Source organism: Lissotriton vulgaris, chromosome 5 (genome assembly GCF_964263255.1).
Source record: "Lissotriton vulgaris chromosome 5, aLisVul1.2, whole genome shotgun sequence".
Classification (NCBI taxonomy): Eukaryota; Metazoa; Chordata; class Amphibia; order Caudata; family Salamandridae; genus Lissotriton; species Lissotriton vulgaris.
In genome coordinates, this window is record NC_141693.1 from 733,070,851 (window position 1) to 733,089,311 (window position 18,461).

Below are 18,461 nucleotides of genomic sequence, written 5' to 3' on the forward strand. Positions count from 1 at the left end.
AAAGAAGGCAATACGTATAAACTGTGAGGGGCAATACAACAGATTTAACATTTCTTCTCATGAAATCCTGTGGATTTGTGTATGGTTTTTTAACTGGGGATCGTTTTTTTCCAAACCATTTTATTACTTTTTTTATCGCTTAAAAAAAAAAACACTGCCAAAACAATCCGGAAGGGTTAATTACTTTACAATTACACATTACAATTACAAATTGGAGAGATCATAGCCATGTCAGTACCCCAAATGCCTTATCGGGGGTTCATTGCACCATCTTCACAGGCAGTGCATACTGTGCCGTTTTGCTGCCACACGGTTCAAGGTAGGCTGTTATTTGAAGGATCAGATATTTTATTAACATTTCCACCCATTCAGCAAGTTCCTTCGTGACATTGTCATCTCTTCGTGTTACTTTGATAAGCTTTTCATCTGCAAAGGATATCACAGCTTGCTCAAATTATTTTCTCCACACAGATGCCATCAGTTCTTCCAGGTAATCTACCACCCAGAGGTCTTAAGCTTTTTCAATACTCCTCAGTCCCGTAATAATTTATCATATAATACAGCAATCAGCTTCCTATGCCCCTCTAAATCCATTAGTCTTTGCTTGACCTCATATTCGTGCTGTAGTGGCCACCCTTGCATACTGTAGAAATTGACCCGATCCCAGCCCAAGGACCTTTTGCACCTGCTGAAATGTAATGAATTTGTTATTTAGGGACAAATCTCCAGCTGTTTTAATTCCATCCTCTTGCAAGCTATGAAAGGACGTGTTGTTCGGTCTGTCCTTAAAGGGCTTATGGACCAGATAGAAATATCCCTTGAATATGGGGAGCTCTTGAATACTTTAACCTCCCACCAAATGCCACAATTCCGACGTCCGTTGAACTGGGTAAGAAGCACTTCCCGGGACCTCCCTGTTCCCACCTAAACAACTCCAGCAGTGTATACTGTACACATGCACCAGCCAATACTGCTGTTCCCCAGGTAGGGTCCACCTTGAACCCGTGAAGCGCCTCCTACTGCTGTGCCGCCGCGTAATATAAAAAAGAAATCAGGAAATCCCAATCCACCTTTCACCCACGGAAGCTACAGTGGGCACTCACAGAACTAATCTTGAGACAAAATCCTAAACTTACTTCTTTTGGTATTCACAGAAGGCATTTAATAGGAGTAAAGTTAGTATTTTGCCTTAAGTTTGTATTTTGCCTTAAGTTAGTATTTTGTCTTAAGTTAGGTTTTTGTCTTTTTAGGATTTTGTTTAAGACAAAATCCTAATTTAAGATAAAATCCTAATTTAAGACAAAATCCTAATTTAAGACAAAATCCTAATTTAAGACAAAATCCTAATTTAAGACAAAATCCTAATTTAAGACAAAATCCTAATTTAGGACTAAATCTTAATTTAAGAGATTATCTTAATTTAAGAGATTATCCTAATTTAAGAGATTATCCTAATTTAAGAGACAATCCTAATTTAAGAGAAAATCCTAACTTAAGACAAAATATTAAATTTACTAATACTAAATGCCTTCTGTGAATACCAAAAGTAGTAAATTTAGGATTTTGTCTCAGATTAGTTATGGGAGTCGGCCCCAGTGTGTATAACTTTACACGGTATTCTTCCCAGCTCGTACCAAAACACATAACAAGATATCTAGTTGCCGGAACATATCAATCGAAATAGGGCACATTGTAGTCTCCAGCACATGCAAGCATCAAGGCAAAAATACCATCCTTGCCACAGAAATCTGTCACACAATCGAGAGGGGTAGTTTTTTTCTAAAATTCTCCTCATCTACTCAATATGTCCACCACTCTGCCAACATTAAGCGAGTATTTGGCTGGTGGGCAACATGATAGCCACAACCCCAAATACCTAAAGCTTTTACTTTCCCTATTCAATCCTATACCTATAGGAAGCTCCCCTTCAATACTGCCCCAAAGAAAACAGCTGTGGCTTCCTACACTGTGTGTGTGTGTAATCCTGACACATCTCCAGTTCCTCTAGCACCGACCTAAGAATACACCAATGCATCATCCGCATAGAGCGAGACCATTGGAATCATATTGAGCAAAAGACACGCATTTGATGGATGGAATGCAGAACAAATCAAAACATTCAACTCCAGTCAAGAGATCTGGGTTATACATCATTCTTTTGCTCACCATGCCATCCCAGTTTAGACCTGGCCATATGCAAATCAGTCTTGACCCTGTGCCTCATGGGAACAGTCGAGCCCGAACTGCCAAGCCAGGTCCTCCCTGGATCGGAAACAAGCATCCTAGGACCGGTTTTGGATTTACACCCCTCTTCAGCTAGGATAGCTTGATTCCAGTGGTACAGTGAGCCCAGAACCCACTCTGGGCATACCTGGAACACTTAGGGCGAGAAAGCAAAAGACACACAATTGATGGACGGAATGCAGAACAAATCAAAACATTCAACCCCAGTCAAGAGATCTGGGTTAAATCCATCATTCTGTTGTTCACCATGCCTCCCCAGTTTAGACCTGGCCATATGCAAATCAGTCTTGACCCTGTGCCTCATGGGAACAGTATAGCCCGAACTGCCAAGCCAGGTCCTCCCTGAACCGGAAACAAGCATCCTGGGACCAGTTTCTGGGTATTACCCTTCATCAGGCAGGCTAGCTTGAATCCAGTTGCACAGTGAGCAAGGGACCCTCGTCTGGGCATACCCATCCCACTTAGGGTGATAAGTGCTACGCAAACAAATGATAGACATTGTGCTGAATGAATCATACATTCACCCCCAGTCAAGAGATCTGGGTTAAATCCATTGTTCTTTTGCTCACCATGCCACCCCAGTTTAGACCCAGCCATAGGCAAATCAGTCTTGACTCTGTGCCTCATGGCAACAGTCCAGACTGAACTGCCAACCCAGGTCCTAATAGGGTTCACCTTCCTCTTCAGCCAGGATAGCTTGATTCCAATGGCACAGTGAGCCCAGGACCCACGTCTGGGCATATCTGTGAGCATAAAAACGATGGATTTAGGCCCAGATCTCTGTACTGGGGTGAATGTATGACATTGTTCTGCATTCTGTCCATCAATTGTTCTATTGGCATTTGAATCGAAATTTGCCTAGCATAGTAACAGTAAGTTTCAATTCTATTAAGGACACGGAGACGAGGATTATGCTTTTCTCTCTTCGCTGTTTATTTAACAAAACCGCATAGCAGCCAGAAAAGCAACTTATTTTTTAAAGAATATGTCATGTACCCTAACACAGGGTTAAAACAAATCAAACATCAAAACACATGAGATAAACTACAACTCCCATCAATCCATGAACAATAGTCCTTCCATAGTGTCCATAACATTAAGGTAGGGCGTCCATCTTATGATCCCTTCCTCTTTCTTCGCGCGAGTCACGCCAAATCAACCACGGTCCTGTTTAGCCTTGTTACCTGGTTGGAAAAAACAACAACAGCGTCAGCGTTGTAGATCCCACCGGACGGCAGCCAACTCAAGCACAATGCATAGGCAGAGATATTGGATAAAGCAAGTACATTCAAACCAAGTTGTTTACTTACACCAATACGGAGAGGGATTTCCGTAGGAAAAAAGGGTGGGATAATCCTCGCCTCCGTGTCCTTAATAGAATTGAAACTTACCGTTACTATGCTAGGCAAATTTCGATTCTATGTCAAGACCGGAGGCTTCAGATTATGCTTGTTTAAAGCTGACTGACCACCAGACTCGCAATATCCACCACTGGTTTAAAGTAAAACCGTTTGAAAGTGGAGTCTGAGGACCAATCCGCAGCACGCATTAGGTCCTCCAAACGTGCTCCAAAGGAGAAAGCTTTTGAGGCCATGGCACATCTGGCCGAATGTGCTCCAAACTGTTTGGTATCAATGCCAGCCTCCTGCAACACCCACCGCACCCAACGGGCTATGGTGGGAGAAGACACCGCCTTATGCAGTTTTCGCAATGCAACCAGGAGTTGCTGTTCGCCCGGAGGGTGAAGTTCCAATGTAACATCTTCATATGTTTTCAGGCACTGAACAACACAAAGTTTGGGAACGTCCACAAAAGCTGGGTAAGATATAGATCTTGTAGCAGACTTCGTACGACGACCCACGGTAAAGGTAACCCCATCCGGGGAAAACCCTCTCGCTGATATATCCAAAGTACGCACATCGGATACCCTGCGACATGACACCAGGCACAAGAGCTTGGCCAATTTTGCTGATAGTTCTTTCAGAGAAAGATACCTGTTCTGTTGCCAAGAAAGAAAGAGATTCAGAAACACATTAACATCCCAAAGGACGGAATATCTTGGCTCCGGGGGCAGGCTAAGACGTACCCCCCGAAGGAGTCTACAAACCAAAGGATGCTAAGACGTACCCCCCCGAAGGAGTCTACAAACCAAAGGATGTTCTCCTACCGAGCCCCCGTCTATCGGCTCATGCGCCGCCGAAATCGCTGAGCGTATGGCATTAATGGTCCAGTACGCCAAACCACTCCCTGCCAGTTCCGCCAGGAAATTCAAAACGTGAACGACTCTTGCGACCAGGGGATCCAGGTCCCGTCGAACACACCAACGAACCCACCTGGACCATGCTGATCGGTACCTCTTCGTGGTACTACTAGCCCATGCCTTCGACAGGAGGGACTCAGCCGAGCCCGAAAGTCCCGGGAGTGACCAGCGTCTTCGGAAAGCCTCCACGCCATGAAGCGGAGAGAGCCCTGCATTATCAAGTGATGCGGGCTCCCGTCCGAATTGAGAAGAAGGTGAGGGAGCTGGGGGAGTAGGATTGGAGAATCCCAAGAAAGTTCCAGAAGAACTGGAAACCACACTTGCGACCTCCACCATGGCGTCACCATCACCACTTCCGCTTGCTGGCGGCGAAGAAGGGCCGCCGATCTCATCACCATGGAAAACGGAGGAAAGGCATAAGGCCTTTCCTGACTCCAGTCCTGGAGGAACGCATCCGTTGCTTCCGCCAGGGGATCTGGTCTCCAACTGAAGAACCTCTGTAGCTGGAAGTCGAGACGAGATGCAAATAGATCCACCGAGAACGAGCCCCATATGGTCTCTAACCAATGGAACACCCGTGCGTCCAGTTTCCATAGACTCGAGTCCCGCAGGTTCCTCGAGTGCCAATCCGCCACCTGATTGGCCTGACCAGGCAGGTACTCCGCCGTCACTGAGACTTGGTGGGCTAGGCAGTAATCCCAAAAATCTCTCGCCGAGTCCGCCAGGGCCCTGGACCGAGGGCCGCCCAGATGGTTGACATAGCGCACCGCCGATATGTTGTCCATTCGCAAAAGGACGCACGACGTCGCTCAGTCCTTGGTCCAACAATGGACCGCAAAGGAGCCTGCAAGGAGCTCCAGACAGTTGATATGGAGCTGCTGCTCCTCTGATGACCAACCTCCGCCTGTGGAGAAGTCGCCGCAACGGGCGCCCCAACCCGATCTGCTGGCGTCCGATTCTATTATTAGGTCTGGCACCGACCCGAAAATAGCTCGACCGTTCCAGGCCTCCATATGGGTGAGCCACCAGGACATCTCTTCTTTCACCTCGTCGGACAACGGAACCAACTGGTGGTAGGACAGGCCCCTTCGGAGGTGGTATGCCTTGAGGCGCTGAAGGGCCCGATAATGAAGCGGGCCTGGAAAGATCGCCTAGATTGAGGACGAAAGAAGGCCCACTATCCTGGCGATCTGACATAGGGACGTGTGTGACTTGGTGATCGTCTGCCGGAGTTAGTGCTTTATTTTGGCCAACTTCCGCGACGGGAGACTCAGAGAGGCCTGCACCGAATCCACCTGGAACCCCAGAAACACCATCTTTTGAGAAGGCGTCAAGACAGACTTGTCTTGGTTGACAACGAACCCCAGACCTTGCAACAAGGTTATCGTCTGGTTGAGTTGAAGGGTCAATTTGTTGGGACATTGCTCCATTAAGAGGATGTCGTCCAGATAGACAATCATCCGAATGCCCTGACTCCGAAGAACCTCCCCCGCTGGACGTAACCGCTTGGTGAAACACCACGGGGCTGAGGAGAGCCCGAAAGGAAGGGCTGTGAACTCGTAGATCTGCTCCCGCCAGAGGAACTGTAGGAATCGACGGTGAGGCGGGTGGATGGGAACCACTAAGTAAGCATCTTTGAGGTCCAGACAGACCATCCAGTCGTTGGACAGCAGGACATCCCTCAAAAGGTGGATACCCTCCATCTTGAAGTGGTTGTAGACCAACCAACCATTGAATTCCCAGAGGTTTATCACCGGCCTCTTGCCCCCATCCGTCTTTTCCACCAGGAAAATATTGCTGAGGAAACCTGAGGGATGCCTTGTCGACCGACAGATGGCCCCTTTTCAGCACAGCGCCGAGACCTCCTCGTCGATCAACCGGGCATCCTCCTGGGGGAAAAGAATGGGACCTGGATCCCTTAATTGATAAGGACGGTCGTAAAGTCTATGTGGAAACCGCGTACAGTTTGAAGAACCCACGCGTCGTTCGTGCCGACCAAGCCTCTGGAAAACAGGCCAGCCTCCCTCCTATCCGGACGTGGTCCACCGGGATTACACTCACTGTGGGAATTGCTGTTTCCTGCATCATTCCTGTAGTTGCCGCGACCTCCTCTGAAACGTTGACCTCTGGAGGGGTAGATGTTATTGTAATTGGTAGAGGAATTGTATTGGCCTCTGCCGGAGCCTTGCCCTTTGTTAGGTTGGTTTTGACCGCCACGGCCGGTCGTGAGGCCCCTACCACGACCGGCCCCCCTAGAAAAACGCTGGTTGAACACCCTCTTGATGGTGGATTGGGCTTTATCTAGGGATGAAAAAGTGGAGACAAACTTCCCCAGTTCTTTTATGAAAGGGTCTCCGAACAGGCCGCCTTGCGCCACCGCTCCTGCCTCCGAGGAGGCCAAATCCCCCAATTTGGGATCTAACTTGATCAGCAGTGAGCGCCGACGCTCTGTTGAAAGGGCACAATTAGCGTTCCCCAAAAATATCACTGCTCTCTGCGCCCAGTTGGACAGAATCTCCGGGGAAATGGTGGAACCTGAGACTTTGACATCCTCCGCCATATCGAGGATTTTAGTTAGAGGGCCTATGGTGTCCAGTAACTTATCCTGGCATGACCGCCACGAGCGATCAATGCCTTTGCGGGGGTCTTTGACAAACTTAGCCATAAAGGTGGCCATCTTCCCATCCAACTCAGGGGTTCAAGGCCACTTTTCCCTCCAGCGTAGGTCGCGGACACTCTCCCCTTAGGCAACTACGTGCCTCCTTTTCCAGCGGCTTGCGTAGACGCCCCACCACGAACTTCGCAACTTTGTTGCCCGGCGCCCAGGCCGCTGACCTCGGATGGATTATATCGTCCGGGTCAAGCATTCCCGATGCGTCGTGGGGTAACTCAGCCGCTGATCCGGACGGGCGCCACGAGCGCACCGAATCGCCATCATCGTCCGTGTCCACCGGGGAGAGCCCTCCCGGAGAGGAAGGGGCTGTCGCAGTCGACGCTGAAGGAACCGGGGTCGGGAGTAACGCGGAAGCCTCAGGTTCGGTCGCCTTAGCCAAAAACGCATCTCTGAGGCGTTCGAAGGCGTCCTTATCCACGCCCTGCACCGCTCCCGAGCTACCGTCCCTACATGCCTTCTTGGGGGCGGGGGGTTTACCCTCGGTAGTAGTGGGGGAAACCCCATGGGAAACTAGGGGTACAGGGTCCAATTTCGCACACTCTTCTACTATACGGGCCGAGAGTCTATCCTCCATAGGGCCCACAATCTCCTGAACACACCTGTAAATAGACTGATCAACAGCCTCATAAAACTCGTCATCCCCCAGGTACTGGTGGGTTTCTTCCTCCTCCACGTAGAAGCCCTCTGCCATGACTAAAGGCCCTGAGGGTAGGCGAAGGATTTTACAACTGGTCCCAGGCACCAGAAGGTATAGGCTAACCAAAGGCTAGCAAAGCTCTTTAAATATCTGGGACACCAGAAACTAAGAGGCAGCACCCCTCTAATAGCGCGCTGGCCCTCTTACAAGACCGGGCCAACGCCACCTCCCTAGCGCGCCTATAAGCAAAGATGCAGAAAAAATGCCGCGTAAATCGGCAAGTGCGGAGTAGTACGGCACGCAGGCGTCGGGTGCGGTAATCCGCTAATGCAGACCCCCCACGGGACGTCAGAAAACAATGGGGCAGTACAACCCAGTTCGGGCGTCACGGTGAGGCGGCAGACGAGGCTCTGACGCGGTCGCTCTCCTCAGCGCGGCTCCCGTCAGAGGGAAAGCTGCCCGAGGAGAACGAGACGCGATGGCGCCCTCTAGCGGCAATGTATACAATCCGCGACTCCGGGGACAGTCGCGTCCGGGGCGAAAACGTCCCCGCGACAATAAATATAACAAAAATTACATTTACGGGGCTCTGAAAGGGAAAAAACACAGTTTAAAACCCGCAATGAAGAGCCCAGCAATCGACTAAGAAAACACACAGTGCCAGAGCCCAAAACGATCCCACCACACAATAACGAGGGGGAGATAGGGAAAAAGGCACTTAACTGGCTGCGAAGCAGCGAAGAAAGAGAGGAAGGGATCATAAGATGGACGCCCTACCTTAATGTTATGGACACTATGGAAGGACTATTGTTCATGGATTGATGGGAGTTGTAGTTTATCCCATGTGTTTTGATGTTTGATTTGTTTAAACCCTGTGTTAGGGTACATGACATATTCTTTAAAAAATAAGTTGCTTTTCTGGCTGCTATGTGGTTTTGTTAAATAAATAGCGAAGAGAGAAAAGCATAATCTGAAGCCTCCAGTCCTGACATAGAATCATATTGCCAGTTCAAATACCCAATGGAAGGAGCCCTTGCTCAATCTGCAGGCGAGAGGCTAGGTAGCCACCGCAAACAGCATTCGCGCCTTAATCTTTTTCCCATGTAAACTAAGTACAATTGTTTAAGGCTTAGAAGCCATCTAAAAAATGGATCGGCGATAACCCAAAACACCCTTTCAGTCGACCATTTATCACATTTTTTTTTAATATATGCCATTTTCCTAGCATGTATTCCACGTCTATATTTGTGTGTGTGTTTTTTTTAATATCTATCTGTGATCTGGGTCGTGTACTCTGGCCTGAAGTCTGTTGCAGGTAAGAGCTCCTTCTCGTTGCAAGAGTAAGTCAGTTGATTGTGCTTCATCCCTCTCTCTCTCTCGCAGAGCCATTTCGTATTGGCCTGGGAGAGATAACAGTAGATTTAAAATGCCAGCCAGGAGATAAATCCGGTGGATGAAGATTTTCAGAAATTGACCTACTAAAAATAGGCGCTCCTTGCCCGTAATACAAAGTTGGCAGAGTAAGATGAAGGAAATGGGCCAAAGAAAGAAACGTTTGCAGTATCTGTTAAATGTAATCCGCTTAATGTGCATTGTGAGAGTTGGGGCGCTGGTGGCTGCTGTGGCAGCTTCTGGGGCTCTTTCCTGAAGCTCCTGGCCGCGCTGTAATGACGCAGGCACTTAAAGGCCCGCCAGGCTAGCTAAACTTTAGTGCTTTGGCGGCGTGCTTGGCCCAAGTCGTTTGATTCGCCGATAAATGAAAGGTGCGATGCTGTGCGGAACATGTGCAGAGGCTTGCAGAGGTTGTTTTGACCGTAAAATAAAATTGGCCTCAGCCAGATAAGCTGGTGAAAGCCTGAATGCGCCTTTTAAAGTAATCATAGATTTGAGCCATTGTAGGCTGCAGCGTGACATCACGTCTGTGCTACTCAAATCGAGACATAGATGTTTGCAAGGCCACTCAGAGAGGATGTTGGAGGGCTGTATGATCGAACTTAAGACTTACGCAATTAATATTTCGGGACGTAATACTATAAAAAAAAATGTATGACTAGATTAGAACTGGAAGTGTGCAGTGACCATTGACTCATTTTAGAATTCAAAGGGCACCAGGCCTGAACAGTGACCTCGGAAAAGGTCATTCGCACCCCTATTTGTGATCAAAGATGGTTGCCAGTTTGCCCCTGAGTTGCCGCCCATGAAAAGCCGTTAGTGGCACTTCAATCAGAGAACCTCTTCTCTCCTCACCGTTATTAGTTGTGGCCTGACCATATGTTATCAACAAAAAAGAGATTTACGAAGCACTACCATGGTCTGGTGTTGGGACCACCCACCTGTTGGTTGTCACGAGTACAGACTTTGATTGGACATGCATTGTGTGCGTCGGCTGAAAGAGTGCCCAATTGCACTTTTTGCACTGCGGTAAGGCCAAATCTCAATGCAGCCGGAACGAGTTGGTTACGTTAACAAGGCCTTGGCGATTATCCATTAATCTGAAGGGTGGCTCGAGGCTCTCTTTTGCTATTGGGGTTGTCGCTTATCCTCCCCTTCCCCTACGGCCTGTTGGAGCCTGGCTGGCCGCAAGTTAGAGACTCTCTATAAGTGACTCCAGAGGCCATATCTTGATGGGTCGTTACTCTTGCATCGGTATTGGTAGCTGACTGTTCCCAGGACTGGGACTTTGTTTCTTCGAAAGGCAGTAGGAGAGAACTCTTGGGTTCTTATCAGAGGGAATATCTTATCAGAGGGAATATCTTGCTGCAGTATGCGAACACAACAACGTAAAGCGGTGAAAATCACAGGCACTGCAATTAGTCAATCCACTCCGGTTCAGAGGGTGAAATGCAGATGGGGTCTAAGCAAAACTGGGCGCACAACCCTGACAATTCTTAATGAGCTGCAAAGAATGGAATCTAAACTTACAGAGCTGGTTGAGGCCGGGAAGTCTGAAGGATCCAGCAATCAAAGTGAGGGTGAGAAGGGGTCAGAAATTGAGAGCTGGGGGAATCCTCAGATCCCCTGCTGATTGACTCTGGATCCTCCCCTTCGGGTTTGGAGTGCACAGATAATATCCAACTTGAAGTTGACAACATTATTGAAACACCCTCAAGTCCTGCTAAGCCCAAACAATATCCGTTCTTGAAGCATTTGAATTCTACCTCACCAGCACTAGGAGAATAGAGAGGCAGACCGCCAAGTTCAAACAGACCTCTTTGGGAAGAGGCAAGGCCCCAAGCAGTAGAAAGAAATGGGCAGCAGCCTCTTTCTCTCCCCAGCAGTAAATACTGCTATGACCGTGAAGGATAGCAATGTAGATATGGATGATAATTCTAATGAGCTGGAGCTAATTTTAACTAGAATGTATGTGTATCTATGAAGGTGGGCAACTGAAGGGTTTACGTTATGGCTGCAAGAATTAGGCGCTCTAAGGGCCGGTTTTTTGCTTCATGTATCCCACATCTTGCCTTCACAGAGAGGGGCCTCCTACTTCCTGAGCACGGTCCAGGAGAGGTGAGGTCTAATCCCCGGTCACACTGGGTGAGTGTAAAATCATTCTTACAACGTCCCATTTAAATTGAGGTTTTTGAGATATACCGTGGAGCATTAAATGAGATTTCATTAGGTTTGTTTTTATAGATGTGAGACACATCGCTTGACATGGAGGAATATGTTCATTCATATCCTTTTCATGATCAATTCATTTATTATTTGTATCACTTTATGCAGTAGCAATATATTGTAGAACAGAGGCCCCTCAGAAAGCTGTGGGTTCTCTTTCCTTATTGGCTGAAACATGTTGGCCCCCTTGGCAGTTTTCTATTTGTTTAATACTGTACTCTTTGCACTGTTCTTGATTTTAATTAGGGGATGAGACAATAATTTATTAAAGGTCTTTGCTTTTGTCTCCTCACTCTAGTTTATTCACCACTCATTTTCTTTCTTGCACTGCACTTGTTCCCATATGATTCTTCTTCTCGCATGGTCAGCACAGTGATTGTGGGCTTGACCCATTGAATTCTTGCACATTGGGTATGAAAATGGTCTCAATGATCAAGAGACAGACCATTCCAATTTCCTGGATGACCAAATGAGATTATTGATCATTACATGACTTTTGATGGGAATCCATTGATTAGATTTCTTGAGTCTCACCATCAATCACTTGTTTCTCTGTTTTGTGTTCACCTTTGTACCTTTATCCATAGGCTTGATAGGAACTTATGTCCTGACTGATTTTGATAACAGTTTTGGCCGTCTTCAGCCCATTCACCTGGCTCTATATTAGACCCCCGGTTTCTGTAGAGTATTGTAGCAATGTAGAGACAGGTGTCACTGGAGTACGTAGATTTTCTAAGGGGACAAAATCTGCAATAGGAACTGAGGGCTAATGAAGGTAGACTTGAACAAATTATCAAAAGTATGAACGAAATTATAATACCCGAAATTAGAGAATTGAAAACATCGCAGGTGCAAGAAATTGCTGCTCTCCATGAACAACTAACAAAGATTTAAGCTGGTATAGCTCCGCACCCGGGGAGATTGAAAGAGGCGGAAACTAGAATCTCGGACTTGGAGGACAGGGTGACATCTATGCAGCGAGAAGTGCTCCAGCTTGAAAAAAACAAAGGCTTTTTGAAAAATAAGCTGCACGGTTTGGAGAATTATAACAAACAGTCAAATCTCTTAATCATAGGAGTACCGGAGGGGAGCACAGGATAGCAGGCACCCAAATGAATGGACTCCCTGTTAAAGAAAGAGATGCCTGAATAAATGGGAGACTTGGCTATCACCAGGGCTCATAGGGTGATAGCTCAACTCTTCTTTAGTGTGAAGTATCCCGCACAATATTGGTGAACTTTGCTGACTACCGGGTTAAGGTGTGCATTTTATCTAAAGTCCTAGAAAAGAGAACCTCCTCAACTATGCAGATGCCGCAGTTCTAAATGTTTTCAGATATGTCTGCACCCTCGGCACGATGATGGAGAGAATTTGTTAGGCTGATTGACTCCTTTAAATCTAAGGGGGCTGAGGCGTCTATTGGTCAGAAGGCCCAGCTTAAGGTGTTGGTGAAAGGAAAATTCTATATTTTTTCCCCGGATATTGGCGAGGCTCAAGAGCTTCTCCAGAAGGTATCTAACTAGTTTTTGAATATGTGTATGGGCTAAGTGTTTCCACTTTTGTCTCTCCTTTATATACAATATTTTGCTTCCAGTGGGGTCAACATTCACTGAGGTGTGGTATGCCTTCTGAGTGTGGGGATTGGCGTTCCTCGGGGTAGGAGTGCAGTTGAACTTGACTTTTGGCTGGAACGTTTACACCCAAGGATCCCCTCCATTATGATATATATTGCTCCAGCGGGGGCTATACTCCTGGAGGAGTGATATGCTGCCACATGGGCAGGTTCAGGTACTTTCGAGGCATGAGTGCGATGGGTTGCAGTGCCATGGCACCCTTGTTTTGGTGGATCCAGTGTGAGGTAATGTGGGCAGTCCCCCCTCCCCCCCCCCCCTCCTCCTCCCTCTCTCGTGGTATCACAGGGTGGGTGTTCAGGGGAGGAGGCGGTGATGGTCACTGAAGTTAAAAAAGGAAAGAGTTCATACTTGGCTATGTGGATAATGGAAATGGAGATGATCTTAGATATGTGCAGAAAGAGTCTGGTGAGCAATGTTTAAAGAAGCTAAATGTATTTAAGCACTTTAAAACCGTAACAGTGCAATGGGGAAGGGCAATGGGAAGGTTCAACATGGAGGTGAAATGATGTGAAATGTTTATGAAGAAGCCCATGTTTAACTTTGCACTGCACTTTAGGATTTAGCACTGCTGCAAGTGCAATGAAATATCCTTCCGTTTTTTAAACACACAGTAAAACAACTTGCAAGCACCTCTGGACATTTTACGTAGATCACAACACGTTCTTCAGGTTGCCAGAAAATGATTCAAGCTCCCTGTCAAGGAAACTAAACCAGATTGGTTCACTGAGTAGTAAACATGGACAGCCTGTCAGATGACCAGAGGCCTTTCTGTTCAACCCCTGCTATCCCCAAACAAGAATGCGGAAAGGAACCCGAGTAAAACCTACCATAAAAGGACATGGCGGGGGGGGTGTCACGGGCTTACAGCTGAGCGGATCGCATAGTGTAAACAGCACACATGGAAAATGAAGAAAATGAAAGGACCACTAAAATTATGGCTCCCAGTGAAAAGTTTCAAGAAAGTAAAATGTGATAACAATCCAGAATCGCAACAAAGATAAATAAGTGCACCGTGGGAAGAAAATGGACCACAGAATGGACTGTATAGTTCGCCCACTGAACGTAGCAAGTCACCCCTCGTCAACCAAACCCTTCAGGTGAAAGTGACAGTGATTCTGGCCAGCCTGAGCGAAGAGGGCAAGGTCAAAACAGTGAAGAGCCCCCCAATTTATAGCAAAGAATGAGATGACGGTCTCGTTGTAATACCAGCAGTGGCAGTGAATAAGAGAATTGCAACAGGGAGCATCGAAGGAAGAGAAACAGATTGCGACAGGAGAATGACATGGTGGATTCAGCGCCACAGTAGAAAGCTTTTTTGAGACGACAAAAAGAGAAAAACCAGGCTGATCCCAATTTCAGGAGATCCAGGCACTGATCCCGGTCAGAAGGAACTCCTTGACCCATCTGGTTTATCAGTCGACCAATTAAAGGAGATTCCATACACTGAGATAGCGACTCAGGGGGGACCCTGTTCGCATCAGGCATCCCATTGACCTCGGAGCTTCTGTCAGAATAGATGCTCCCAAGGTTCTGATTAGGAGAGGTCAGTCCTGTCTCAAGTCAATGCAAAGAAAGATCTGGTGCTTCAGATAGATAGTGTTCTGGTGGTCACGCTTCACAGCAGAGGAGAAATGGATCCAAAGGCCTGTTGGACGGAAAGTCTCCAGTGTCGACAAGCAGCCTAGATGAAAAGCACAATCTGAAGACAATAAAAACTGTACAGGTGATGCGGCTGAAAATAGAGATAGGTTGTTAGCATCCGCACTACATGGACTTGAGGACAGTTATGGATGCTTGAGATGCGCTCTTTGAATCTTGGCGGGAATGGTACAGTTTGACCATTCACCTTTTGTTTTAAACACAAACCACCTGCTTGGCAGGTCAGGCACGTATCTCTGGCTTCAGAGAGGCTCGATACCTCCACCTCTTCCTCCCGCAAGGCGTTTGTTCAATTTGGAAGAATTAAAAACTCTTCAGTGCACAAACGCTACCTTCAAAACTGCTGGACGACTAGCAGGTGTATGCATGTGGCGTAAGCCAAATGTTGACTCCTGAACTGGTTGAAAAAGAGCCCTCGTGTTGACAGATTCATTGTTCACATTTTGCAGAAGCTGGAGTCGTGCTTTCACACTTAAATTGAATTTCTACTATGTAGTTTTTTTAGGACATCTGGGGCCCTATTATGTAAAGGGCGCACTTTCTCTGTTAGCACCTGGCGCACCTTAAGACAGGTTGCCAGGCGCAAACAGGAAAAGGGCGCCCTATCACATGAAATGTGCTGCCCCCAGGGCAGCCGCAACTTGCTCTCCCATGGGGGCAGCGCATTCCTGGGAAAAACTGTTTTCACAGTGCAGGCGACAACCTGCCTGCACTTTTGAAGGGGATTAGAGATCCCCTTGCAGGTGGGTGCAGTCGGTGACTGCATCCCACCTGCAAGGGTATGTCTGGGGGGTCCTTGGGACCCATTTCCCCCCCTCCAGAGACCTGCTATCAGGGGGCGCACTGACAGTTTGCCACCTTTTAGATGGTACACTGTCAGTGCGCCTTCTGAGAGCTTCTTTGCCTCTGAGCCTGTGTCTGTAATACGGAGGGGGTGCGCAGAGACAAAGGGACTCCCTCCTTTCCATGAGGCCTGCCCCCATACAAATGAAGGAACACCCTCTGAAGATAGCTCTGGAGCTTTATGTGCACCATCAGTAGTACAGAAGGGGCTGCAAAAGCGCCTATGCCCCTTCTCTGATACCTAAGTGCCCCGGGGGCACGCAAATGGGCTGTTGCATTCTGAACAATATGCATTCTTTTCAGAGTTTCTTTGCTAAATTTCCATAAAGTCTATTGTAGTCAATCCTCAATAGCACTAGAGCAATAATAACAGTTTTCAGCATGTCTGAGGGCAAAGAATCTGACATTTTCCAGATGTTGTGGAGAGAGGAAAGACCGAGATGACCTTGTTCACTTATTCCTTATAAGACAGATGGTCATCAATTATAACTCCTAAGTTTTTTTTACCTTATGCATTGCCTTTGGCAAAGTGCCAAGTTCTTCTGGCCACCAAGCAGGAGACCAGAAGCTAGGGTTATTGCCAAACAGAATGACATCTGTCTTTGTAGAATTCAATTTTAAACTGTTGTGGTCCATTCAAAAACCTACTGCATTTATGCAACTTCTAAAGGTCTCACTCATATCCTGGCCTTTGTTAGATATTGACACAATTATTTGGGTGACATCCGCATATGATGCCAATGGCAATCCAAATTACTTGATTAAGGCTGTCAGAGGGGGTCACATATAGATTGCCATTGGCTCCGTCATGCTGTGAACAACAGCATTTGTCTTCTCACAAGTGCACATCCACCTGAAAATTAATGTGATCCAGCGTCTTGGCTGCTGGTTTGTTTTCTATTCTTTCTATTCGTATGTCCTCTTTACTTATTTTATGTCCTATTTACTTTTTTTTATGTCCTCTTTCCTTTCTTTCTCCTCTTTTTTTGAGTGTCCTGTAGCTTCCCAGATAGTGCTAACAGAATAGCTCACTTGTCACTCATTTCATCATCAGTGTTCTGCATCCTGTGGCCAATATTCCAAACTGGATGACCGTCTTGAAATGGTATTATTGTTAGTGTATCATTGTTTCACCGTTCTAAGATGGCTACCATTTAGAAGCATTATATTGGCTACCTTGGCCTCACATTGTGAAGTTTACTGAACTGTTGTCTAGAAAGTGTATTGGTAATAGGATATCTTTCTATTTACCAGTTTAAGATGGCCAACGTGTTGCTTTAAAACAATACCATTGCATGAAAGCCACCTCCTGCTATTTTTAATTTCAATTTTTGTATTGCAAGCATATGCACACCAAGCTTAGGAACGGTATAGTTATTGTTTTCTACTTATAGTTTGTTATTTCTGTTTCATATCCCTGTTGAGTTTGTGTGCTTGTTGTATTGAAGCTAGGCAAATGGGTCTCGAGTCCATCGAAAGTTCGTGCTGGGAGAAAGGGACACTGTGACCCAATTACTTGGAGAGTTCAACTATGCTCAGATAGCATACTTAATATGAAACACTGTTATTAGTACAAGGACATTTGTGGACCTGATGGAAATGTGGAAAAATATGTTTTCCTTCAAAAGTTATTAGTGCTGAAAAGTTAAAAACAAATTAATGAAATTGGAGTAACTAATGAATGTGTGTCTGTGAAAAAATCAGTAGAATTCTGAGAAACGTGTTGGCCACTGTCATGAAATAAATATTGTTTTGTATTCTGTGGAACTGAGTAAAACTAGTTTTTGAACCACCATTAAGATTGAGACATTAGATACTCTAATGTACCAGACAAGGCAAGCCGGTATATGTATAGGGCGTAGAACACAGGTTTGATCTGATCTACAGCATAGAAATGTGTTTAAAATGCACTAGTAGGTGTATTTTTTTTTTAAAGGAGCATTACCATGTCACTGAACATCTGGTGGTTTGGGTTAAAATATGAGGCCTTTTTGCTCGTCCTATGAAACTCAAGGATAAGATAACTTGGGTTGTAGAACCAGCAGGTGATTCACACACTGTTTCAATCAGATAGAGCAATACAGACTTGCTGAAAACATTTAATGCTGCTGCATGCTCCCAGGGATCTAAGCATCTAAAGGTGGAGTCAGCTTAGATACTTTAAAGATTTTCTGAAGCTTGGAGGATCAAAGAACTATCCATTTTGAGTCCACAAAATTGTTTTCTGTTGCCCAGAGAAGCATCCCCAAGTCAAGAAATTTATAAAAAATAAAATTATAAGGCAGTTATAAAAATTATAAGGCAGTTAGTGTCTTGCATCATGAAGTGTGATGCCATAAGTAGACGTTCCCCATGGATGGGAATCTTTACATACGTAGAGGAGCATGAGCGATGAGCGGCTGTCGATGATTTCTGAGCTAAAGTTTCACATATTAACCAAATTAGTAAATATGACTATTCTTCCTGCTTTCTGTAATAATAATTTTAAAAAATGTGTATATATATATATATATATATATATATATATATATATATATATATATGTGTGTGTGTGTGTGTGTGTGTATATATATATATATATATATATATATATATATATATATATATATATATATATATATATATCCAACAAAGGTTGCACCTACATTGGAGGCCCACACGCATAGGTGTTTGAAATATTTATTTCCCCTTTGGCAGTGCAGCAAACACCCTTCACCCAACAGCAGTATTTTCGCCATTCAAGTTCCAACGCGTTTCGAGCGTCTTGGCGCTCTTCATCCTGGGAGATGGCAGATGGGAGTGGCAGCCCACGGGGTCGGTTTAATATTGTTCGTATGTCCCGCCCCTTTACTATTGCAGTCTGGTATTTGCAGTTTCTCAATGTCTCTCACC

The 18,461-nt window shown here is 46.0% G+C and overlaps 1 protein-coding gene and 1 pseudogene across 1 annotated transcript in view; both read left to right on the top strand.

The window, feature by feature from the left end:
- Positions 1–14,823, top strand: part of LOC147711452 (band 4.1-like protein 4A) — a 29,087-nt pseudogene extending 14,264 nt beyond the window's left edge.
- The window catches only part of DNAJC11 (DnaJ heat shock protein family (Hsp40) member C11), a 788,848-nt gene that overhangs the window by 316,391 nt on the left and 453,996 nt on the right, over positions 1–18,461 (top strand). The window lies entirely within an intron of this gene.